We start from the raw sequence: 27004 nt of genomic DNA on the forward strand, positions 1-27004 counted from the left end.
TGTATTACATCACAGGAACCTGAACCAGATACTTGTTTTTCTGGGAGGGCAGGGGAAAGGCTAAAAATTAGAGAAGCGGTAGGATTTAATGAACTCGTGGTTGAGAAGGGAGAGACTGAAAGAGCAAATTCTAAAACGGGCTCAGACTCGGGTCTGTGTGATTGGCATTGGAGTAATATTCCCCACAGGGACTGCAGAGTTGAAAAGAGAAGAGTATGTTCCGGTAAAAAATTAAAATCTTGATCTTTGCCATGTTAAACATGAGGTGGTAATGAGACAGCAGGAAGCTACTTTGGTGAGCCAGCAGGAAAACAAGACTAAACGGCTGGAAAAGTGTGACATGCGGAGGTAAAACTGACTGGTTCATTAGACAATCATACCTTTCAATTACACAGTCCTGAGCTTTACAGTTTACAAAACAGTTTCATCTACATTTCTGAATCCTTGAAACAACCCTGTGAGGCTGGTACTATTACCTACTTTTTACAGATAAGGGGACTGACGTTCAGAGATATTCTTGCTTTGGCCAATGAACCCACTGGTAAGTGCTGGAAAAATGATTCAAGCTAAGGTGACTTTACAGCCAAGGTCAACATGCCTTCCACTATCCTATGCTGGCAGTTACAAAAGCTCCCTTGCTACCATTCCCTTTGGAGATGAAATGGCCTGAGCTTTATGGAACCATACTCTCCTGATAATTTTTCAAGGACCATGTTTTCCCAGATGAAGGTCACATGGCAAATGACCAAGGGCCATGGCTCACAAGTCCACAATTCCCCCAAGATTCTTTGGGATAACAGATATAAGAATTTCTGAGGTGTCTCCCAATGCCAATTCCCCTCTCCTTGCTGGCAAAGCCAGACTTCACTCAGGGAAGGATGACCCTAATTGAACCCTGACTGTTCTAGATAAATCAAGGGGGTCTGGTTGCCTTTGCTTGTGACTGGAATTTGGGCAAGGGAAGGAGGTGGTAAGGGATGTGACCAATGTCCTAGGAGGCACATGTGGAATCTGCAGAATGGACTGTTTCTAAAAGAGAGATAAAGAAGTGATGTTCCCCATTTACTCTGAGGGAGATGCTATGTTTGAATGTGTGCCAGGACTCCTTAACTACGTTATGTCCATAACTGTAAAGCTGTCACAATAAAGATGTCTGAAACAAGGAGACATGGAAAGCAACCTGAGGGCTCAATGGTTTTTTAAACTTCTGCCTTGAAAATCTTGAAGACTTTCCTACCTCCTGACTTAACAGGCGAAATAATACATTTCTGTTATTTAAGATCATTTGATTTGTGGTTCTGCTTCTTACAGATGATAACTTCCTAACTGATAACATCAGCTTCAGCTTTGATTCTGAAAATTAATTCCCAGATCTTTGGCAAATTGAGTGGCCCAAATGAGGAGCTTCCCTTACCAACTTTTCCTCAGAAACTTTAATTTCAGTTGCTCCTTCAATAAAATCAAATGCAGATACTTTTGTCAGCAAATGACCACACATATATGTATGTTACTGGGTTACTGCTTCTTTTTTTAAAAAAAGTACAACTCTGAAAGCAGGTTTCCATTTCTTGTGATTTTACTACCTTCACGAACATATATGCTTAGCTAAGAATACATAGTCTCATGCATTTGTAGAAATGGCAGTTTATAACCTCATCTGTGAATGACTGTGATCATTTTTTCCTTAGCCTGTGATATAAAATATTATCCTAATAGAACCTGATTTTTCTTTACTTTTTCATGTTTAACTCTTCATTGCTTTCTCTGTTTTATCAACACCCTCTTAGTAACTGTTAACAAATCTGAAACTCTGAGTACATAGAGTGCTGTCACGGGAAAAACCAATGGGCTATTGCTGAGGAACATGCCTAAAATAAACAATTGTACTTCTCCTAGAGGGCCTTAGGAAAAGAATTTCACCCCCAAAAAGGTGAAAGAGCCCAAAGTTTCCAAATATTTCATTTTCTCTATTAAACAGGGGACTGTATTCAAACTTGCTAAGATAATGTTAAACTGCATAAAGAAAAAAAAAAAAATAGAAAGAAAATCTTATTCTATGAATTGTCCAAGTGACTTTTGGGGAAGTTTAAACAACAGCTGATGGCTATGTATACCAATTCCATTGTTAAATCTAATAATGTGCCAATTTATATTGTATAGATTCTCTTGTATTAAATGTAAACAGTGCCTGTGAGTGATGTGAATGCATTAGCATGGTGTAAATGATATTCATAAGATATGAACTGCCAGCTCTGCTCTAGGACCCTTATGATGAGATGTTGCTTCTCCTGAAGCTTTCCCAGTGAGTAACCATTTTTAATAAATAAAATATGGGTCCCTAGAATACTTCAGAGCTCTTCATTGAGAGAAATATTTTTCAATAGTAATGCATGTATCTCAAAAGTATAGGCCTTCCTATTGCTTAATCTAGAAGCTATTTCTGCCCTGTGTTTTGGAGATTCTTTTTTTCATTACAGCCACCCATCATGGTTCTTTTAATGGACAAAGTTGGAGGTTGAAAAACTAGATTACATTGTTACGATTTCTCAGCTGTTGGATTTCTCTTGTTGGTTTGGAAGAAAAAAAAATTATTTGAAATGTATAAATGATACCAAATTCTTATTTGAAGTTGTTAGACCGTGATTACCACTAGAACTATAACCTTACTTATGCAAATCACTAGAGTTCATGGTAAGTCTGACATTTACAGAATTAATGAACTAAATAATTAAGTGACCTAGTAAATGAATTGGTAAACCAGAACTATTAATCTTTTAATGACTTCTTTACTAACACTTAATAATAATTTTTTGCATAATTTTAAAGGATTATAGTAAAGAAACATTAGAATAGGAAACCCATTATGTGAAGGAACGTTACTTTTATAAATCTGTCATTATGTCTCTTTTTATTGAATTCATTTCTATTCAGGTTTAGAAAAGTGGCAGTTCCTATATTGGTGACTAACAGTGCCCAACTTCAAAGTTTTTTTTTTTCCCCCTCACTGAGACAGAGGGCTTAGGATCATTTACTGCTTCAAAAAAACCACAGCTTAAAATGACTAATTAGCATACAACTATAATTTCAGAAATCCCCTATTTGATGGTGTGCATCACATGTGTTTCAGAATTTCTAAGCTCTCATAGGTTAACTGGCACATAAAACTAGGCCTTTGCACTGGTTATCTTCAAAAAGCATTTGTCTATTCTTCACAAGTGATCATCTTTACCTTTCTCTTCAAAAACCCTTTTTGAAAAATCTAATCACAGCTATTAAAATAACTGAACTGGACTAAACATAACCAAAATTTAGAACATTGAAATGTCCAGGGTTATATCAGTCAATAATGAGAGAGAGGTAAAAAGATTAGATCAGGTCTTCAGTTTCCATACTAATTGCTTGCAAAAGACTGCCCTCAGTAGGATGAGGGATTACTGAATCATAAGTATTCAGTACCTTCCACTGGAAGGGAAAAAAATCCAAATGTTTAAATAAAAAGAAAGGATAGAAAAAGTGATGGCAACAATGGTTTTCTCAACTCACAAGAAAGAAGGTGATGATTGCTTCAATCAAGCAATCAATGTTTATTAAACAACTAACACATACTTGACACTGTCCTAGGCACCATGGGACATACAGAAGTAAAACAAGAAACAGTCCACGAATTTCAAGAGAATAAGCAAACAGACTCAACTAATACATACCACCTAATAGCCAGCTACATAAGATAATTTATAACAACCTCAACTACAAATGCTATAGTGTTCTATAGATTCTTTTCACACAGATTTTGTATCCTGAGGCTTTTTAAAGCTGGGAGAACAACTTGAGTAGTTTTAGTCTGAAAATATTCTAAGCATCTGTGAACCTCTATTTTCTGGCAATATGACTGGCTGCATAGCCTAAAAATCTTACTAACAGAGAAAACCCAGAAATGGTGTATAAAATACTTTTTTTTTTTTTTTAATTCAGAGCTGGGCTTGCAATAAATTAAAGGTAACTCTCAGGATCCCAAGATGAAGGAGAATTTTTAACCAGAGTGACAAATGGAAGCTGACTCCAATTTTGAGAACTTGCCATTTATGATAACCAAGAGCTTCATAAGGATAGGAACAATGCCTTAGGTCTTCACACAGAGTGGGGAGTAGAAATGAGACTCCCCATGTAAAGTTGGGCCCTTCAAAGGGCTAGAAAGTCAATAAAATGGGGACTAAGAAAAAAATTCTTCCACTGGCAAATAGAGATGAGGTCTGAGTTCTGGGTAAAGTCTTCTGAGAATCTGTAAATTTAGATTTTCTTTATTTGAATTTGGGGATCAAATTTATACTTCCTTTCAAATTTGGGGAATCCCACACCAAGAAGATAAATTGTTCCCAGGTAGATTAGCGGTTCAGGACACTCAGCCAAAGCAATGGAAATCCTCTTGTGAAAGACTGACTTGCCTTTAACCCAGGTCCTCAAAGATCCCCACAAATAAGATTCTGCTGGACTTGGCTCACAATGGAAAATTGCAAAACACACAAAGAAACAAAGTTATTTAGATGTAGTGAAACTTGATCCACAGAAGCTTTACTAATCAGGAAAGATGAGGAGGAGGAGATAGAAAAACATGGATAAATTGCCAAAGTGGGAAAATCACGTAGTCTTGGTGGTGAGGAGAGCAAGCAAAGCAGCCAAGGTAAGAAGAGATGTCTGCCTGGTTGTTTAGCTCTCATGGAAGATTTTGAATTTTAAAAGATGTCAGTCCTGGCTCCTCTGGTGGTCGTCTAGTGCATAAGAATTTGCCTGCCAATGCAGAGGACATAGTTCAATCCCTGCTCCAGGAAGATTCCATGAACCACACTTATTGGGCAACTAAACCCATGAACCATAGTTATTGACCTGAGCCTGTACTCCTCAACAAGAGAAGCTAAAGCAATGTGAAGCCAACACACCACAACTAGAGAACAGCCCCCACTCTCCACAACCAGAGAAAGCCCTCAGGCAGCAAGGAAGACCCAGTGCAGCCAATAAAAGAAAAAATGTTACTCCATCCAACTCAGACCAACAGCCATGTATAAAAATGGCCTAGTTCACTCAACCAACTGAAATGTTCATTTCAAAGAAACAACTGATAATTTGGCTTGTAGATTTAAAAAAAAAAAAAACAAAACCTTTTTTTTGGAAAAAAAAAAAAAAATCCTCTAGTTGCATTTAAAACAGCCCACTTGGCTTGACTAGTTGTCTTACTTCCTGGGTTTGTAATTCACTGTGTTGGTGGCTGGTTGTATCAGAAGGGAAACAAACGACAGGGCAGCACTGTGACGAGGGAATAAGGAGCCAGTAATAAGGGCTAGGTAAGGGTGCCTTCCGGAGGTTGCAGCTCTCAACTTTAATAATCTTCAGATTTTTGCCCTTAAGCATCCAACTGTCTCAGGTCCAAGGCTTGTGACCATTAACTGTGTTTGTGCCCTTCAGATTGCTTCTGTTACTTCTATGAACATGTGAAAGAAAGAAAAAATGATAACACCTAATCTTAGTGCTATGCACAGAATAAACACAAGGTACACTTTAAACTTAACTGTCATCATAAACTACTATCTCTTCGGGCCTAAAGAAAAGTCAGGCCCTTTAATATACAGACCCGAAGAAGAAGGTACACAAGGCATGATCAGGCAAGACAGCTGAGAGCCTTCCAGGTACAAAGCCCCCAGCTGGAATCTTGTCCTGCTGTGACTAGTATGAGCAGCACATTCCATGAAGCTTTGCTAAATTCAAAAGGTCTTTTCTAGAACATGGCAAACTATTTATTCTACACAGGATAAATTTACTGAACACCCCACCAAAAAGTCAATGCACGCCCCATAGTTAAACTCAGGGTAGGTGAAGAAACCTCTGTAAAACACTGCTTCAGGCTAGGCAGATGTCAGAGTGGGTTTCAGCCTTCTCCAGGGGAATTTCGGCTTCTCATGTGGTGTTCAGTGGAACTAAAACTTTGAAAAACATCCTGTGGTATCATATTTTTCCATAAAGTCCTTTCTTTCACATATTTTACTCACAATAGGAAACTTTTCAAATAGACTCTCAGTTTCACTTAGTCACTTACTTCAAGTTCAGTGAGGAAAGAATATTTTTAAGTCACAGGTATCATAGTAGCTATATATGTCTTCAGATTTCAAATCCTTTGTCCAGGCTCAAACTTTACAGGGAGAGAATTCAGTTGCTTTAAGGACTATTATGCCAGCGGGCCTAAAGGTTGCCTGACAGAGTATATGTGGCCATGCAAAGATTCAGGCAACAATTCTCCTTGCAGGCACTGCAGGAAGAGCCATGCAAAAAGTATTAGCACCAGGAAGACCACAAACTTGAGAAAAAAATATCTTTAGAAAATCACCAATTCTGTATTTAAAATATATTGTCTGTCAAATAAAAAATGGAAGTTATCAAACAGTTCAACACGTGTTTGTACAAGTGTGTCTGCATGCTTAGCAAATATTTACTATCAACTATTTTAACAGATCAGGAAAGGAAACAAAAAAGCCTGTCAAGTCATCGCAAAGATTTAATTTTTAAAAAACTATTATTTTGGATGGCTTTTTTAAAAAATCAGGTTATCTATCCTAAAGCTCAAATCAGCTGTCATCTAAGTGTGATGTCATCAGCACAATGTGGCTTTGGATGTTTTAAGACTTGAACTGGAGTGTAGCTACACCAACAAAAGGAAGACCAAAAAGGAGGAACTTGGGAAACAGTCCTGTGAAAAGAATCCTTGTCATAAGACCACATCTATTTGTGGGCAGAACATCTGACCACAGCCCAGGAACTGTCTTTATGATTAATTCCCATCTCTACTGCTGAATCGATGATGCAGTGATCTGCATTGATTATTAAGGTGACTGAAATAACTGGATCAGACATGGCTTACCAGTGCAAATTGGCTAATTCATCAACACATACAGATATCAGGAGAATTGTTCGTGATTGTCACATATCACCAGGAAAGGAATTACCCCATACTTATCAAAACTGATAGGCCCATTTTTACTGACACCTATTTTTAAAATAAAGACATTTTACCTTAGAACAACAGACTTGGTATCCTTCACAATAGTAAAAACCTGGATTTAATCCTGATTGTTTTAGGTGAAAATTAAAAAGCTGGCATTTGGACATTTGAATTATCTCTCACAAAAATCACTGGGATGATCTACTTTTTCAGGATGATCTGCTAATTAGTTACTGCTGCTGCTGCTGCTAAGTCGCTTCAGTCGTGTCCAACTCTGTGCGACCCCATAGATGGCAGCCCACCAGGCTTCCCCGTCCCTGGGACTCTCCAGGCAAGAACTCTGGAGTAGGTTGCCATTTCCTTCTCCAATGCATGAGAGTGAAAAGTGAAAGTGAAGTCGCTCAGTCATGTCCGACTCTAGCGACCCCATGGACTGCAGCCTACCAGGCTCCTCCGTCCATGGGAGTTTCTAGGCAAAAGTACTGGAGTGGGGTGCCATTACCTTCTCCATTTGGTCAATCTAAAACAAACCAAACTCTGATTGAAATGGATATCCATGATCATTTTCCTGAGACTATAAGCCTAATGTAAAGCAAAATTAACTTGGAAAGACCCACTTGCACTTCTATCCATTTCTTCTAAAACCTTCCAGTGCTTAATATTATTCTTCAACCAGGTAAATGAGAAATGTTAATTTATATATTAAAATAAAATTGGGTACCAACATGATTATCAGAAAGCTAAGTTCTGAGCCTAAAGCAAAATTACTAAAAGGAAAAGAGACTGCAGCAACAAAGATTGAGGTATTTCATCCCATTCTGTGCTACTTTAAAGTATATGCATGTCTGTAAAAGTAGGTATCTCTTTTGTTCTGATATGTAATTTTAAAAAGAAGAAAAAAATAACTGGGGAACTATGATAATTTAAAAATTTAAAATTAATAAAAAAGCCACAAAAACGTTCTTGTTGGCTGCTGGTTAAATGTAAAGATCTAAGTTTTGAAGACAGAAGTTCCCTGGGATTCAGCCTGATCCGAGGTGATGGATGCATGGAAATTCTCCAAAGCATTCAGCACCTATTCACATGCTTCCACTTTGTGAAGTATCTCTCATTCTCCAATTATACTGCATCACACAAATCTCAAGATTTACTGTAAGGAAATACTCATATAGATAAATGAAAAAAATTGGCACAGTTATAAATTAAGAGACTCCTATGAGCATTGTTTGGGGAAAAGCTACTAATACATGTTTCATTTGTTTTTGAAAAGCAAATACAGTATAATTTAAAATTACTTTCGACAGCAGCCAACTGCCAACTATTTAGATTGGCTCAATTCAGCATATGCTGGGACTCCCCATGCCGCTCACGTCTTCAAAAAGCAGCTCCTCAGATTGGCAGTGAGGGAATATTTCCTTTGAACAAGTTTAAGTAACATGTAAGGATAAGGGGAAAAGATATAAATGCTAATAATTAAAAAGTAAATGAATAATACCCAAAGCAGAATATTTGAAAAGGCATGGTAGACTTTTACATTCCCAGAAAGTGGCAACCAGATGTGTTAAGCTTCTTTCAATATTCTCAGCTTTTGCTAACATTAACAGTGGGAAGTACACAGTTGAGGGAAAATACAAGAAAAATTCTAGTTAAAAATAAATTGGCACAATAGAAGAAAAAATTGCTCGATTATTACAGAATATTTGTTTCACTTCTCCACTTCAGGGTACACTTCTAGAGAGAGACTTAAAGAATGGAAAACTATGAGGGGAATGGACAGGAAAGGGAGTGGAGGGAGGAAATCAACATTACATTTTTTTTTAAGATGTATTATAATTTAGAAATACTTTATCAATTATTATGACAACACTTGAGCTGTGAATGGGGACAGCAGTATAAATACACTGTTCTAAAGATAGTGGCAAAGAAACAGTCTTTAATAGCTATGTCTTAAGATCAAGAAATCATGAAATCCTATAGTTTTGCTTGTTCCTTTACCAGTAACAAGGATAAAAATAGATAGCTTTCCTAAGTATTTTTAAAACTGAATATTTTAAATTTTTATCTCATAGGTGAAAATGTTATTGATTTAGCAATGTATCTAATCCTTTAACCAAAATCTATACATAATCTGACTTAAAATAATAAAACAAATTAAGAACTGAAATGTTTAACCTTCAAAACTTCACTGAGCATGATGACTGTGTGAGATAAATTTGATTTATGAGCTTGCTGCCTGGTTATGTCACAGATACTTGCTTGGGAGATTTTGGGACAGTTTCTTCTCTAACTAGTCACCTTCCAGAGTGTTTCTGAACAACAACCATTCCTTATCAACGAAGAACCTTCACTGTTAGCTGACTTACAACTTTAATTACCTTTAAAAGTCAGCAAGACAACATATGAATGTTCACATCTTATTAAATGACTCTCTAGATATAAGGCTTTTAATCTCTTTAGAAGGAGGCTGACTTCATTGCCATGAAGAATTCTTATTCAGGTGAAGCATGACCTGCATAAAAATTTCCCTTTGCCCTTTTGGCTACACAATAAATATCCTAAGGATGGGAGTAAGGATAAATTAAGGAAATCAAATCTAGAATGACTGAAAAGGCTTGCTGCCATAAATAATTAGAAAAAGAAACACATGGGGAGACCAATAAGTGAACCTGTGAAGGTCAGACCCAAGAAACAAGAACCTATGAAGGTCAGACCCAAGGAAAAAAAAATTCTTGAATTTCATAGAACACCATCTTAAACCGAGGCTGATTTTTCAGCATGTATTCTGGTTCAAGTCATGATGCGTTCATTCATTTGTCTTTTTATTCTAGGAAAACCTTCTCACCACTTACCAAGTACCTGATACTGTCTACATAAAATAAATAAGACCCTCGAGGCACACACAAACCCATGAGTGATAAGGACACATAAAAAGATAATGAGACCTGGGAAGATTGGCGGTAAGCAGGGGCACTGGGATTAAGTAGGCAGAGGAGGAGCATCTAACCTAGTTTATGGATGATGGGGAAAAGGTCCAAAAGACTGCTGGAGCAATTACTGAAAGATGAGTGAAATACACCAGGTAGGAAAAGAGAGGAAAGACTGTTTATGTGGTGCAGAAAGGTGGAGAGAAAAGGAATATATACACATTTCCATGTTGCTGGGATGTGATGTTAGCAGCCAGTGAAAACTGTTTCCTGAAAGCTTTGGAAAGCCAAGGATTGGCATTTTAACAAGGAAATAAGACCTTCAGGCTTTGTTTTAGAAAGTACTCTGGCTGCTGTGGGGAGGATGAATTGGAAGCAAAGCCCAGAATCCTGATATGAAAGGAATGAAAAGCATGCATTCCAGAGTCAGTGGAGTACTGAACTGAGTAGCTAGGGGTTGAGATGTTAGAGGCGTAGACCAGATAGTCAGGGAGCTAATGGCAGGTTTGAAGACAGCCTTAGAAAGTCTTGATAATGATCCCTGTCTTTGCTAGGATATTGGGAAGAATGCTCTTTCTTGCCAACTCAAATTCCATGAGTATTCCACTTCATGCACTCAGAGGTGCCCTGTGATTTGAATCACACTGACTTGGTTTTCGAATATGTCCCCCCAAAATCATGGAGTGGAACTCTTCCCTTTTTCACCCAGGAAGCCACACTTCTGTCTTGACAGGAAAAGGTTCCCATTTCTCCCTGGAATGAACCCAAATCTCATCTTCAGAGAGAATTTCCTCATACCTCCCATTTCCTCCCCACTGATCTTCTTAATTTTTTTTTTCCCCCAGGGCAATTCTCCTCTCCAAACTCCCCAGTGTCATTGTCATTAAGCACCTCCATCTCATGAGAGTTGTAGCTGGGGCTACGAAGGTCGGCCTGACCTCAGGGTTGCAGTGCTCCTCCCTTCACTGCTCCTTTGAGCAAAGTTCATAACCAGATGATGGGATCATAATTGAGAAAGAGCAGCCCCTACAAATCACAAGACTCACTGATATCACTACACTCCTCAAGTTGATCCTTGGTCTATAATTTCTTTGAGTACCCAGAGGAATGAAAACAACCCTGTAACATCTGAGGTTGAGCGACAAGTTACAAAACACCAAGTACTGTGCTCAATGCTTTAAACATATTACTTTACCTTTATAGTAGTTCCATGAGGTATGCACTGTCTGAGGTTTAAAAATGTTAAGTAACTTGCCCAGAGTCATGGAGTATGACTTGTAGTGCTCCTCCTTCATCTCCTATGAAAGTGAAAGTGTTAGTCACTCAGTCATGTCTGAGTCTTTGCGACCCCATGCAGTGTAGCCTGCCAGGCTCCTCTGTCATGGAATTCTCCAGGCAAGAATACTGAAGTGGGTTGCCATTCCCTTCTCCAGGGGATTTTCCTATCCCAGGGATCAAACCCCGGTCTCCCACACTGCAGGCAGATTCTTTATTGTCTGAGCTACCAGGGATGTCATCTTCTATAATAATCCTCTTTATTCTTTAAGAAAACATCTAACCCTACATATTCACTTCCCCTAGCATCCCATTCAGATTTTGGTTGTGTTAATCAAGCAATTAGTTAAGGCTAATGTAATTCAAGTTTACTTACCTTTTCACTCATCCATTTATTCAACTAACATTTAGTATACACTTTCTACTTTGGGCTGGGTGTTAAAATTCAAAGATGGATATCAACCTCTGGTATAAAGGAGCTCCAAACTTTGCCACTGTGAGTGAAGTTACCCCCACAAAAATAATGAACTCCAACTTTCAAACCTTAGCAATACATGGGGAGATTTCTATACATGAGTTTGACTGGAATCCAGATAATGGCACCTTTGCCAATGGCTCCTTTCTCTACCATCTCAAGCATCCACCTGCCAATATTTTATCTCTTCATCACTTTTTGGCTTTACCAAAATATCCAGCAATCTGGTTGTACTGATGGCTTAATATTCAATTATGGGCTGACATCCAAAAGGTTTGACTAAATATCTGGCTTTAACTGAACACACCTAACTTTTAGGAAAATATCCAAGAGTCCAAATGTAATTCTGCTGCTGCTAAGTTGAGTCAGTTGTGTCCGACTCTTTGCGACCCCATGTACTGTAGCCCACCAGGCCCCTCCGTCCATGGGATTTTCCAGGCAAGAGTACTGGAGTGGGGTGCCACTGCCTTCTCCTAAATGTAATTCTAGAAGAGTCTAATTTCACTGGTTGTGGCTCAGCTGGTAAAGAATCCACCTGTAATGTGGGAGACCTGGGTTCAATCCTTGGGATGGAAAGATCCTCTGGGGAAGGGAAAGGCTACCTACTCCAGTATTCTGGCGTAGAGAATTCCTTGGACTGTATAGTTCATGGGGTCGCAAAGAGTCAGACATGACTGAGCGACTTTCACGTTCACTTTCATGCAACCTGTACATAAAATTTCTACAAAGAATTTATTATTTCCTCCTAGGATTTTGAAGCCCCCTATGCGTATTTATTGTAGAGTAGAAGCCCATCATCTGGGTCCCAGCTATGTTCTTTACAGAGCTATGACATTCTAAGGTCTTCAACAAATGCTATTATTATTAATGTTAATGATATGAGCAGTAATGATAGTCATGATTATCCATGCTGCCTGAGGAGAAAAAACTATGCTGAATAGCCAAGAAAGTAATTATGAGAATGTAGTTTACTTTAAATGAATTTATTCATGTTGTCATGTATTTGCTTTGCTTGTGTTTGCACACTGCAGCAGGCTATCGTCCCAAAGCCAATACTAATAATGATAAAAAAAAAAAAAAAAAAAAACTCAGCCTTTGACTGATCTGCAGAGAAGGTGAGGGAAATGTCTGGGAGAATCAGAAATGGGTAGTTAGCACAAAGAATATCAAAATTGCTCTTAGGCTGGGAAGGGTGCCTGGTAGAGAACAACGCAGCTTCATTCCACTTCCATCCGCACAGACACAAGGTTCAGAGAATGGCCAGATCCCCTAAGTGTCTCATATTTAGCTATTAGACTGACCACATTTTTGTAAACACCCCAAATCCTCTTTTCAAATACCTCCACAGAGCAGTGACTCTCCTATTTCAAAGGAGGCATTAGGTAGTAGGAAATTAAGAATGAAAGGAAATAGGGAAAAATAATTGCCAGAATATGCTTATATGTTTTTCTGGAATTAATAAGAATGGACAGACACTGCTAGTTACCTGTCTTCCTATCCCTTCTTTATTCATATAACACAGGCAGATTGTAGGAGAGAGGAGGACAGAAATACACTCAGTTAAAACACTCTAGAAGGCCTCCTTTCCCTAGAGATGGCTACACTGACATAGATATGGCCAGTGACATATAAGAAAACTTCTGTTCGGGATTTCTGGGAGAGTTTTTGCTTTACCAATACAGGCACCTCTCTTTTCTTCTTCTATTTTCTTCTTCACTGGAATGCATAGATAAGGCTGAAGATGTAGTCACCTTCCCGTGACCATGAAAATGAAAGCAACCTGCCAGTGCTGGGGGAGCAGAAAGACAGGGCACGAGCTATTGATGACATCTGACTTCTTGCTAAGGGAGAAAAATAAATTCCTTTTTGTTAAGCTGATGTTATTGAGATGCAGAGGATTAAAACAAAGAAAACAGAAAAACAAAACACATTTGTGTGTCCACAGTGAACCTGCCTTCAGCGTCTCTGTCATGTGTGGTTCAAATAATCTTTAGGAATATTTAAATTGTGCTCAATGAAGATTTTTTTGAGGGGTGGGGTGGGGGAGAGTGTCATTGTCCTGATCTCTATCTTCTACTCAGGATAGAAAAGCCACCTGTGGCCACATGAATAATAGAATGTGCTTTTGTTGAGAAACTAAACCTACATGCAGATTTTGGCTTGCCCAAACCCAGGAACAGCGGGTCAAATTAGACTGGGCAGGGAGGCAGAGACGGATGGAGTGAGCATCCTTCTTCATATATGAGGTGCCTGGGACACTGTCACTGTCCCTCGGGGAATAATCAGTCACTCATTAATGTGAGCAAGGCTGTGTCCCTCATCCCCCTCTGGTAGCTGAGCAGGAGTTGAGCAAGGGCAACTGCGTCATCTGAAAGGGCCAGGGGGTGATGCTGTAAGTACCCTTCTGGGTGCACCCTGCTGAAGAATTTCCTACAAAACAGTCCCTGACTCCTGTCACCCAAAGCATCCTTAATAAAAACAACAGGGCCAGGAAGCCTGAAAAGAATGGCTATATAGGCTCCAATGATGGCACCTGAAATGGATGAGGCTCCTACCTACCTGCCTCTAAGAACGGCACATGGAAAAACCTCAATCTGCAATCCAAAGGCAGTCTCCTTTGATAGGTCAGCACCAATGGACAGAGGAAGAATGTGATGGGGAATGTGGTTCATTTGGTACAAACTGTCAATCCGTGCACACGCCTGCTTCCTAGCAGCAGGGTGTGACACTAAAAGTATTCTAAAGAAAGACCTTGCAACCTATCAGATGCTGAAGAGCCTGCTGTAATTTTGAGCAGCCTGTGATGTTAGGAACACACAGGCACACAGACTGTCAGAGGACTGAAATTATGCTACAGACTGGAGCACTGTTGAATTCTGGGGGTGCCCACTCAAATGCCCACAGGGTAGACGCCCACCCTGAAGCTGCTAGTCATTTTCTTAAAATACGTGGTCCTTTTAATCTGTCTTTTCTGTCTCACTTTTATTAGGCTCTTAAGTACACACAGGAATGTTTTCCCACTCCATGAATAGCGGTGCAAGTAAGAGGACAAACGGTAAGTACTATGTGACCTCAGCAACGGGGAGGAATAAAGGACTGGTGGAGATGGGAGCAACCTGGATGGTTCTCACCCCAGCTAAAGGTGACAGGCCCTACTTGGTTCCTGTTGATTGCTACCATGTCGACCCAGAATGGTGAGATACTCAAGTTCTTTTAAGGAAAGTCAGCAATTTTTAAGGAAATCTCCACATTTTTCAACAGATTTTGGGTCGGACAAAGCATGTCTGTGTGTTGAATCCAGCACATGGACTGCCAACTGGAGATTTCATATTTTTAAAATCCAAATATGTTAATAATTGCAATGAATGCCTATGAGAGAAAATGTTTTTCATCTCAATTTTTGTTTCCTCCTTTCCTGGTTCCTTGCCCATCTCTAAGGTACTACTCTTTCTTTTATCCTTTCCTCCTCAACTAGGCTTCAATTATCAGTAGGATTGAATATTACATGTCCTTGGATTACTTGTATCTAAAAATATAAATGCAATTAAAAAACAAACAACAACAATAAAAACAGTTCAACAGAACCAAGGAAAGATTCTATAGGCAGAATTTTAGAGAAGTTTGGATGACATGCTCACTAGAGTGTCTCATATTACGCAACAGATCTTTAGCAAATCCTGTTGGTGTTCTATCATGTGAGAGTCATACATTCCTGTTTTCATATCCAAATACAGCCACACACATTTATACACACCTGTAAAAACTGTGATTGCCCAAAAAACAACATAAAAGATAAACTGACACCCCTAGAAGAGGCAGATAAGACTCAGTGAATATCCACTAGTTGACATATTTTATGTTTGTTCCCTGGGTTGAGTTTCAGTTCAGTTTGAATCCAGAGGAAATGTTATGATGGAAAATTCCACAACTGGCCCACAACTTACATTCCAACTTGGATCCAAGAACCAATTTCAGCAAATCAAATAGGAAATCTAATATGGAATTTTTTGGCTCTATCTTCACACAAAAATAATAATAATAAAATTTTATGGTAACGTGTATCTTTTAGAGTTTGCAAAGTACTTTCACATCCATAATATCATTTGATCCACCAGACTAGTAGAAGTGCACAAAATAGTTTGTGAATATGAACAAATCCCTTAGCACGAAATATGGACAGAGGCATGATTTTTAAAATTACCTAGCAAAAATTTGTCAGAAGCAATGCACATTAACTACAGAAATTAGCACAGTCCCCTTGGGAATTAAGTATGTAATATAGGAAGCATACTGACAAGCAGAGTATGGTAGTTTTCGAAATAGATCCACAAATTCTTTGATACTTCTCATTTCAAGAGATGGAGCTTAACTCCTGTCCTTGAGTTAGGATTTGACTTAGTCACTTCTAATAAATAGAATATTGCAGAAAGGATCACATGTCACTTCTAAGACTGTGCTATTAAAACAAACAAACATACAACCTCCAGCATTTGTCTTAGGTGTTCTCTTTCTGGTTTGGATCACTCTCTGGGGAAGCCAGATGCTGTATCATGAGGACCATCATGTACCCTATGAAGAGGACCATGTGGTGAGGAACTGGGGCTGCTAGCCCACAGAGAGTAAGAAGCCAAAGGCTGCTGACAACCCAGGGAATGATCTAGGAAACAAATCTTTGACCCTCTAAAAGACTGTATTCCTAGCCAACAGCTGAACTACAACTTTATGATCAATCCTAAGCCAGAGTCAACCAGAAAAGTCACTCTCACACTTCTAATCTATATATCACAATAAATGTTAGTGTTTAGTATGGTAAGATCTGGGTATTTTGTTATATAACAATAGATAACATGGAGTAATAATTGAAGGGAACTCATCTAGAAAAGATAAACTGGTACACTTACTTTATACAGCTAAGCAGGATAAATTCTAAGTGGATTGAAGATTTAAATGTAAAATATGACATGTTCTAAGTTATTACCAAAAATCATGAGCTGATTCCTTTAAACAGGGTTTCTCCACTCAGCACTAATAATATTCCAGGCTGGATAATTTCTTATTGTAGGATTATTTCTTGGGCATTGTAGGATCTATAACAGCATCTTTGGCCTCTACCCTCCAGATACCTGTCAACCCTGTCTTCCCATTTGTGACAATCAAAAATGTCTTTAGACACTAGAGTCAGAGAAGGGAAAAGATTTTCCAAACATGGTAACAAATGCAATCCTATGCAAAGTCAAAAGACAAGTGACAAGCTGGGGGTAAAGTAATACTTGCAAATCATATCACAGGCAAATGACTAACAATCCAGTAGAAAAATAGGCAAGAAATCAGAAGAGATAATTCTTAGAAAAGGAAATACAAAATGTATGAAATCATTCTTAATTTCATTCAAAATAAGAGAAATTCAATCAAAACAACACTAAGATAGTTTTATGTGTAAATTGGTAAAAAAGAAAAAATACAAACACAAGTTTGACAACACACTTTTGTGCCACAGAGGGAAGATGAGAAACAGACTGTCCTACAAAGCTGGTGGGAACACTAGATGGTTCAACTCCTATGGAGTACACTTCAGTACTATATTCCAAAATTACAAACATATCTATCCTTTGAGGCACTCGTTCTGTTCCTAGGAGTTTCACTTATGGATATGCCTATTCTCACCTTCTCCTGAGGAAAGAATGTATCTGGCATATGGCTGCCCAGTTTCATGCTGCATTTCCCATCCTCCTTTGCAGCTAGCGGTAGCTGTGTCTTTAAGTCTTGGTCAGTGGAGCATGATGGGACAACATTCGCCACTTCTTGGACTGGGTCCTCACAGGTTGGACATGTACTTCTCAATGACCTCACTTTTCCTTCCTGTGACCTGAAAGATGGATGTGTCCATGATGATTTCAATGATGCAGACTAAGACTTTGAGAAAAGTCGGAGGAATGAGATGGAAGGAACCTAGCTCCTTGCTATGCACTGTTTGTGTCCCCTCAGAATCCATATGTTGAAATCCTAACTGCCAATGTGATGGTATTATGAGGTAGGACCTTTGGGAGGTGATCAGGTCATAAGGGTGGAGCCTTCATGAATGGGGTTAGTGCCTTTATAAAAGATGCACTGGAGAGCACCATTGCCCTCTCTGCCATGTAAGAATACACGAGGCAACAGGTGTCTATGAACCAGGAAGCAGGCTTTCACCAGACATTGAATCTGCCTATGCCTGATTTGGAACTTCATAGCTTCCAGTGAGAAAGAAATCTTTGATTGTTCAAGTTACCCTGTCTATATGGCAGTTTGCTACAGCCACCCAAATGAACTTAGATACCCTTGAATGATCCCAAGAAACACACACCATCACATTGGACTCCCCATACCCTGCCCCTTAGGACTGTTACCTCAAGGAAACAACCTTAAGCCACTGTATATCAGTATTCTTTTCTTAGGGTAGCTTGGCCTTTATCCTACTATACAACTGAGCACATATGAAATGACACATGGACAAGATTATTCATTTCAACATTGTTTGCCATTATAAAAGACTGGAAACAGCCCAAATTTCCATCAATAGAGGAGTGGTTAAATAAGCTAGAGCAGCATATCTTCCTGATGAAGTACCATGTAGGTATTTAAAAAGTGAAGAAGCCCTTTCTATATTCACATGAGTACATCCTGAGGCCATACTATTAAGAAAAACACTGTGCAAAGCATTGCTCTCCAGTAAGATAATACATCCCTGATGTTGGGCTTGGCCATGTGACAGGCTACAGCCAGTGGAGTAATGTGATGCATGTCATGTCTGAGTCCCCTAAGGCATCATGAATTTCTTCCAGTTTGTTTGTTTCTCCCCAAACCATAGGAAGAGCATGTCTCAGGCAGCAGCTGCTCCTTTGGTCTGGATCCAGAAAAATAACTTAGTAAGCCTACCTACAATGAGCAGCAGAGCTAATTGGAGCAGAGCTCCCCATATATCAAGTGAGTAAGAAAGGAAAGTGTGCTTTGAAAGCCCTTGAGGTTTAGAACTTGTTTGTATTCACACAGAATAATCTAGTAAAAATGTAAGCTATCCTTTGTGTAAAAAAGAGGATTAATAAGAATATATATCAAAAAATATTTAAAAGAATATATATCACATTTTGCACAGCAAAGGATACCATAAACAATACAAAAAGATAATCCACAGAATGAGAGAAAATATGTACAAATGATACAACCAACAAGGGATTAGTCTCCAAAATTTACAAATAGCTCATATGGCTCAATATAAAAAAAATAAACAACTCAATCAAAAAATGGGCAGAGGACCTAAATGTACATGTCTCCAAAGAAGACATACAGATGTTCAAGAGGCACATGAAAAGATACTCAATGTCACTAATTACTACAGAAATGCAAATCAAAACTACAATGAGGTATCATGTTACACCAGTCAGAATGAGTCAGTTCAGTCCCTCAGTCATGTCTGACTCTTTGTGACCCCATACACTGCAGCACAACAGGCTTCCCTGTCCATCATCAACTCCTGGAGCTTACTCAAACTCATGTCCATTGCGTCGGTGACGCCATGCAACCATCTCATCCTCTGTCGGCTCCTTCTCCTCCTGCCTTCAATCTTTTCCAGCATCAGGGTCTTTTCCAATGAGCCAGCTCTTCGCATCAGGTGGCCACAGTATTGGAGCTTCAGCTTCAGCATCACTCCTGCCAATGAACACCCAGGACTGATCTCCTTTAGGATGGACCAGTTGGATCTCCTTGCAGTCCAAGGGACTCTCGAGAGTCTTCTCCTACATCACAGTTCAAAAGCATCAATTCTTTGGCACTCAGCTTTCTTTATAGTCCAACTCTCACATCCATACGTAGCTTTGACTAGATGGACCTTTGTTGGCAAAGTAAAGTCTCTACTTTTTCATATGCTATCTAGGTTGGTCATAGATTTTCTTCCAAGCAGCAAGTGTCTTTTAATTTGTTCCTTGGAAGAAAAGCTATGACCAACCTAGACAGCATATTAAAAAGCAGAGACGTCATCAAAAAGTCAACAAATAATAAAAGATAAAGAGGGCTTGGAAAGAAAGGAACCTCCTATGCTATTGGTAGGAATGTAAGTTGGTACAGCCACTATGGAGAACAGCATGGAGGTTCCTTAAAAAACTAAAAATTGAGCTACCATATGACCCAGTAATCCCACTCCTGGGCATATACTCAGAGAAAAACATGGTTTAAAAGGATATATGCACCCCACTGTTCACTGAAGCACTGTCTACAACAGCCAAGACATGGAAGCAACCTAAATGCTCATTAACAGATGAATGGATAAAGACAATGTGGTACATATATACAGTGGAATATTACTCAGCCATTAGAAAGAACAAAATAATGCCATTTGCAGCAACATGGATGAACCTAGAGATTATCAAACTAAGTGAGTCAGCCAAAGACAAATATCATATGGTATCATTTATATGTGAAATCTTAAAAATGACACAAATGAATTTATTTGCAAAATAGGAACAGACTCACAGATTTAGAGAATGAATTTATGGTTACCAGGGGAATGGGTGGGGGAGGTATAGATTGGGATTTTAGAATTGGGAGTTTGGGAATAGCAGCCATGTATAGGCTGCTATATTTAAAATCAGTAACTAACAATGACCTACTGTTTAGCAAAGGGAACTCTTCTCAGTATTCTGTAATAACTGAAAGAATTTGAAAAAGAACAGATATCTGTATATGTGTAACCAAATCACTTCATAGTACACCTGAAACTAACACACTGTTAAACAACAATACTCCAATAAAGACTACATTGATATTATATCTGCATTTATTTTCATAAAGAAACACTGGAAGGATAAAGAAACTAATGATGATTTTCATATCACCAGCCAGAGCTCTTATAAACATTTTGTTGTATTTACTTTTAGTCTTTTATTTAGTGTGTATTTTAAAATAAAAATGGAATAATATGACACATACGGTTTTGTAAACTTTCTTTCCCACTTAGCTTTATATGAAGGCATCTCCTCAAATACTTAGTAAACATTTTAACATGTAATTCCCAGTTTGTTTTGTTTTGGTATCCTGCAGAAAGTTCTAGCAGAGGTCTGTGCAGAGTCACCTGTGCACACAATCGATAGGGCCAGTCTTCTGATGTCTGAAGGGCAGTAATCCCAGTTGATAGAGCCTTCAGTGTGAGCGCTGCCCTACCCGGCAGGCCAGCCCCAGAGGGCCTTGCGTGGTTCTAGCAGTGAGAAAAGCAGGAGAGATTCTGGTCACATGTTATACCTGATCTGTGTTCTTCCTCAGAGTTTTGATAAAGCAACAGACATGTATTCTTCCTGAAGAAGGTTTCTTTGTTTCTATGAGATCAGAAAATGTTCACCTCCAGCCAAACTGAAAGTCACATACAGATGCAAACTAATTTGACCAGAAAATGCCTGCTTTCTCAGAGAAGACTATCTTAAGAGGGTATGCAAAGCATAGGAGGAATCCGATACTTGGTTTGACGTTTTTGTGTCATCCAGCAAGGCCTGAGGTTTTCCAACCAAAGGGCAAGGCTTCTGGCACCTGTGACAGCATGGCAACACCACACTGCCAGGCCTCTGTCCCAACAGCATCACACCAAATAGTATTTGTTCATTTGCTTCACTGCTACAGCACAAGTCCCTTTTAACTTAGCACATATCACCTTTGCACCTACAGTGGAAAAAATGACATTCCAATAGCATGAATGTATATGTTTGAAATAATATAAACTAAAATCCACATGTAACATTCAATTGCGGGCATATAGCACCCGCGTACCGATGGAGGGAATTACTGTCAGGGTGTGTTTCTTATTCCTCTAAAGATCCAGGGAGTCGACTCAACTGGCCTGGAGGAGAGGGGTCCCTGCAGACTTTCCAGTGCTTTAGAAGCCCCAAGGCAGAATTTTCAATGCCAGAAGGTGATTTCTGGGGCTATATTAGCCCATAAGCATGCCCATGAGGACTAATGGGAACACTGTAAGATGAAAAAAAAATATTAAAAAAGACAAGGTGAAGATGAAACAGATTCAGACTTCTCTGTCAGGTCTAAATAATTTAAAAGCACAAAGCACAGGCTTCTAGGTTGGGTTAAGCACATCCAGCTGTGAATCAGAAGACCTATGTTTTATGAGTTTAACATTTTGGAAAGTAACAAAGAAGGAGGGGTTGAGAATTATTCAAGAATCCAGCAAGTGAATGTTAGGTTCTTGCTCTTTATTGACACGGGAGGCAATGATTAGGAGGATGGCTGAAAAAGCTAGAAATAGCTACTCAACTAAGCAAAGAAGGAAAAGAATAAAATGGGTCTTTTCTAAAGAGTCCTATGCCACATTATAAGATATGGTACAGTGAATTTAGCCTAAGATGCATGTCTTAAATGTGATGGTATAGCAACATATAGTGTGTCACTGTGGACACACTATCTCTATGAATATGACACTAGTGAGAACTGTGTAAGTGGATTTTGTAGGGCCAACAACACCAGATTTAGCTTTTGTCTTCATCTCTTAAGAGTATTTTGCTGCTGCTGCTGCTGCTGCTGCTAAGTCGCTTCAGTCCTGTCCGACTCTGTGCGACCCCACAGATGGCAGCCCACTAGGAGATAGGAAATCTAAGTTGGGATAATGTTATGCGGTAGAAGTAATAAGGAGCCAGATTGCCACCATTCTTGCCATCACTTAAGTGAGGCCAGATGCCCTAGGTTGGAGAAAGGAAGTTAGGAAGCAGTAAAGCAGGAGGCTTTGACTATGCCAAAGCCTCTGACTGTGTGGATCACAAAAAACTGTGGGAAATTCTGAAAGAGATGGGAATACCAGACCACCTGACCTGCCTCTTGAGAAACCTGTATGCAGGTCAGGAAGCAACAGTTAGAACTGGACATGGAACAATAGACTGGTTTCAAATAGGAAAAGGAGTATGTCAAGGCTGTATATTGTCACCCTGCTTATTTAACTTATATGCAGAGTACATCATGAGAAATGCTGGGCTGGATGAAGCACAGGCTGGAATCCATATTGCCAGGAGAAATATCAATAACCTCAGATATGCAGATGACACCACCTTATGGCAGAAAGTGAAGCAGAACTAAAGAGCCCCTTGATGAAAGTGAAAGAAGAGAGTGAAAAAGTTAGCTTAAAGCTCAACATTTAGAAAACTAAGATCACGGCATCCAGTCCCATCACTTCATGGCAAATAGGTGGGGAAACAGTGGAAACAGTGGCTGACTTTATTTTCTTGGGCTCCAAAATCACTGCAGATGGTGACTGCAGCCATGAAATTAAAAGACGCTTACTCCTTGGAAGAAAAGCTATGACCAACCTAGACAGCATATTAAAAAGCAGAGATATTGCTTTGCCAACAAAGGTCCATCTAGTCAAAGCTATGATTTTTCCAGTAGTCATGTATGAATGTGAGAGTTGGGCTATAAAGAAAGCTGAGCACCAAAGAATTGATGCTTTTGAACTGTGGTGTTGGAGAAGACTCTTGAGAGTCCCTTGGACTGCAAGGAGATCCAACCAGTCCATCCTAAAGGAGATCAGTCCTGGGTGTTCATTGGAAGGACTGATGTTGAAGCTGAAACTCCAATACTGTGGCCACCTGATGAGAAGAGCTGACTCATTTGAAAAGACCCTGATCGTGAAGGCCCGCGGCGGGTGTTGACACGATGTGATTTCTGCCCAGTGCTCTGAGTGTCAAAGTGAAGACATTCAATGAAACGTGGGGTAAACGGCGGGAGTAACTATGACTCTCTTAAGGTAGCCAAATGCCTCGTCATCTAATTAGTGATGCGCATGAATGGATGAACGAGATTCCTACTGTCCCTACCTACTATCCAGCGAAACCACAGCCAAGGGAACGGGCTTGGCGGAATTAGCGGGGAAAGAAGACCCTGTTGAGCTTGACTCTAGTCTGGCACGGTGAAGAGATGTGAGAGGTGTAGAATAACTGGGAGGCCCCTGGCGCATCCCCACAGCTTTCCCGCGAGGGGGCGGGGTGGGGTCCACCAGCCTTGCATTACTAGAACTAATCAATGATTATAGTAAAGTTGCAGGATATAAAATCAGCACACAGAAATCCCTTGCATTCCTATACACTAATAATGAGAAAACAGAAAAAGAAATTAAGGAAACAATTCCATTCACCACTGCAACGGAAAGAATAAAATACTTAGAAATATATCTACCTAAAGAAACTAAAGACCTGTATATAGAAAACTATAAAACACTGGTGAAAGAAATCAAAGAAGACACTAATAGATGGAGAAATACACCATGTTCATGGATTGGAAGAATCAATATAGTGAAAATGAGTATACTACCCAAAGCAATTTATAGATTCAATGCAATCCCTATCAAGCTACCAACAGTATTCTTCACAGAGCTAGAACAAATAATTTCACAATTTGTATGGAAATACAAAAAACCTCAGATAGCCAAAGCTATCTTGAGAAAGAAGAATGAAACTGGAGGAATCAACCTACCTGACTTCAGGCTCTACTACAAAGCCACAGTCATCAAGACAGTGTGGTACTGGCACAAAGACAGAAATATTGATCAATGGAACAAAACAGAAAGCCCAGAGATAAATCCATGCACATATGGACACCTTATCTTTGACAAAGGAGGCAAGAATATACAATGGATTCAAGACAATCTCTTTAACAAGTGGTGCTGGGAAAATTGGCCAACCACTTGTAAAAGAATAAAACTAGAACACTTTCTAACACCATACACAAAAATAAACTAAAAATGGATTAAAGATCTAAACGTAAGACCAGAAACTATAAAACTCCTAGAGGAGAACATAGGCAAAACACTCTCTGACATACATCACAGCAGGATCCTCTATGACCCACCTCCCAGAATATTGGAAATAAAAGCAAAAATAAACAAATGGGACCTAATTAAACTTAAAAGCTTCTGCACAACAAAGGAAACTATTAGCAAGGTGAAAAGGCAGCCTTCAGAATGGGAGAAAATAATAACAAATGAAGCAACTGACAAACAACTAATCTCAAAAAAATACAAGCAACTCCTACAGCTCAACTCCAGAAAAATAAATGACCCAATCAAAAAATGGGCCAAAGAACTAAATAGACATTTCTCCAAAGAAGACATACAGATGGCTAACAAACACATGAAAAGATGCTCAACATCACTCATTATCAAAGAAATGCAAATCAAAACCACTATGAGGTACCATTTCACACCAGTTAGAATGGCTGCGATCCAAAAGTCTACAAACAATAAATGCTGGAGAGGGTGTGGAGAAAAGGGAACCCTCTTACACTGTTGCTGGGAATGCAAACTAGTATAGCCCCTAGGGAGAACAGTGTGGAGATTCCTTAAAAAACTAGAAATAAAACTACCTTATGATCCAGCAATCCTACTGCTGGGCATACACACTGAGGAAACCAGAAGGGAAAGAGACACATGTACCCCAATGTTCATAGCAGCACTGTTTATAATAGCCAGGACATGGAAGCAACCTAGATGTCCATCAGCAGACGAATGGATAAGAAGGCAGTGGTACATATACACAATGGAGTATTACTCAGCCATTAAAAAGAATACATTTGAATCAGTTCTAATGAGGTGGATGAAACTGGAGACTATTATACAGAGTGAAGTAAGCCAGAAAGAAAAACACCAATACAGTATACTAACACATATATATGGAATTTAGAAAGATGGTAACAATAACCCTGTGTACGAGACAGCAAAAGAGACACTGATGTATAGAACAGTCTTATGGACTCTGCGGGACAGGGAGAGGGTGGGAAGATTTGGGAGAATGGCATTGAAACATGTATAATATCATGTATGAAACGAGTCACCAGTCCAGGTTCGATGCACAATACTGGATGCCTGGAGCTGGTGCACTGGGACGACCCAGAGGGATGGTATGGGGAGGGAGGAGGGTTCAGGATGGGGAACACATGTATACCTGTGGCGGATTCATTTTGATATTTGGCAAAACTAACACAATATTGTAAAGTTTAAAAATAAAATTAAATTAAAAAAAAAAAAAGAAAAGACCCTGATACTGGGAAAGATTGAAGGCTGGAGGAGAAGAGGCCAACAGAGGGTGAGATGGTTGGATGGATGTGAGTTTTGGAAAATTCCGGGAGTTGGTGATGGACCTGGAGGCCTGGCGTGCTGCGGTTTATGGAGTTGCAAAGAGTCGGACACGACTGAACGACTGAACTGAACTGAACTGAACTGAAAACAGGAGGAGTAGGAACAGCCTAAACCCAAGCTGAGATTCCTGCCTTTTATGAGGATGATGGTGGCGGGGGGGGGGAAGTGTTAGAGGATGAAAGGAATGATGCTAATAACAAGCACCAGGAAAATACAACAAGGCTTTCCCAGGTCCCACCCAGTAGTTCTAGGATCACATGTGCAGGACTGCAGGCAATTGAGGTTCCCTTTTGGCACTTTTAGGACTGTTCCACTCAAAGTGGGGAAGCTGTGAAATGTGCTCCCAGATTGGGCCAGTCCAATTTAGAATGTCAGTCTTTATATGCTCCTTGTCCAACACCGTGTCTGAATGATTCCCTGCATGCCTTGGCCAGCATTGGCAGTTTTATATCAACATATTTTATAGCTGGCAGCCTTGGGAGTACTTGGGCAAGTTGGTACTTGTAGTATGGAATTTTTCTGTCAAGTGATTATGTCCTTGACAACCTTCTAAAGCTCATGTATGGAGACAACGCTATCCTGCAAAAGTTCTGTATTTATGAGGCCAGGACCGCCTCTGGCTAACAGTAGTACTGACTCCATGATAAAGCCACAGAAGGAGAACTTATTTCCCTCCACAACATATCTCCTAAAGCTATTTGGAGTTATTGGCTGGTGTGGAGGTTGTCATAGTAAACACTCTATTTGAATAAAAGGATACAATTTCTCTGCCATATGTTCTAATCAACTCAGTCAATATTTTTTCGCCAGGTAATCTTACTATTCCTCCTTATTTTCTGTGTTCACATTACATTATTACCTTATCTTTTGTTGTCTACTGATAGAGCCATATTGGATGCATGCACTGCCAATTATATTTTGGAGATAGAAATCTAATAATTGTACACTTGTATAGAAGCACCACCTTCTGAATTATTGTCAAACGAAGCTGAATTCATTCATGCCCCAGCCTGAGATGGGAGCCATAAGTACTACCATTGCACAGGTGTGAGATATGGGTCAGACACCAAAGGAACTTGGGTTTCTTGCCTCCTAGGCTTGAAACCAACCAATCTGTGTTACAAAACTACTCTTGCTGCAGAGACAGCTGGTATTGATATTATTAGACAGTTTCAATGTGCTCATTTTAAAAT

General features: G+C 39.4%; 1 long non-coding RNA gene across 1 annotated transcript in view; it reads right to left on the bottom strand.

The window, feature by feature from the left end:
* Positions 1-17646, bottom strand: part of LOC132345185 (uncharacterized) — an 80462-nt gene extending 62816 nt beyond the window's left edge. Inside the window, exon 1 of the long non-coding RNA XR_009494378.1 lies at positions 17324-17646. This is a non-coding gene — a long non-coding RNA (uncharacterized lncRNA). The remainder of the gene's footprint in view (positions 1-17323) is intronic.
* Positions 17647-27004: the final 9358 nt, after the last annotated feature.

This window comes from Bos taurus, chromosome 4 (assembly GCF_002263795.3).
Source record: "Bos taurus isolate L1 Dominette 01449 registration number 42190680 breed Hereford chromosome 4, ARS-UCD2.0, whole genome shotgun sequence".
In the NCBI taxonomy this organism is placed as follows: Eukaryota; Metazoa; Chordata; class Mammalia; order Artiodactyla; family Bovidae; genus Bos; species Bos taurus.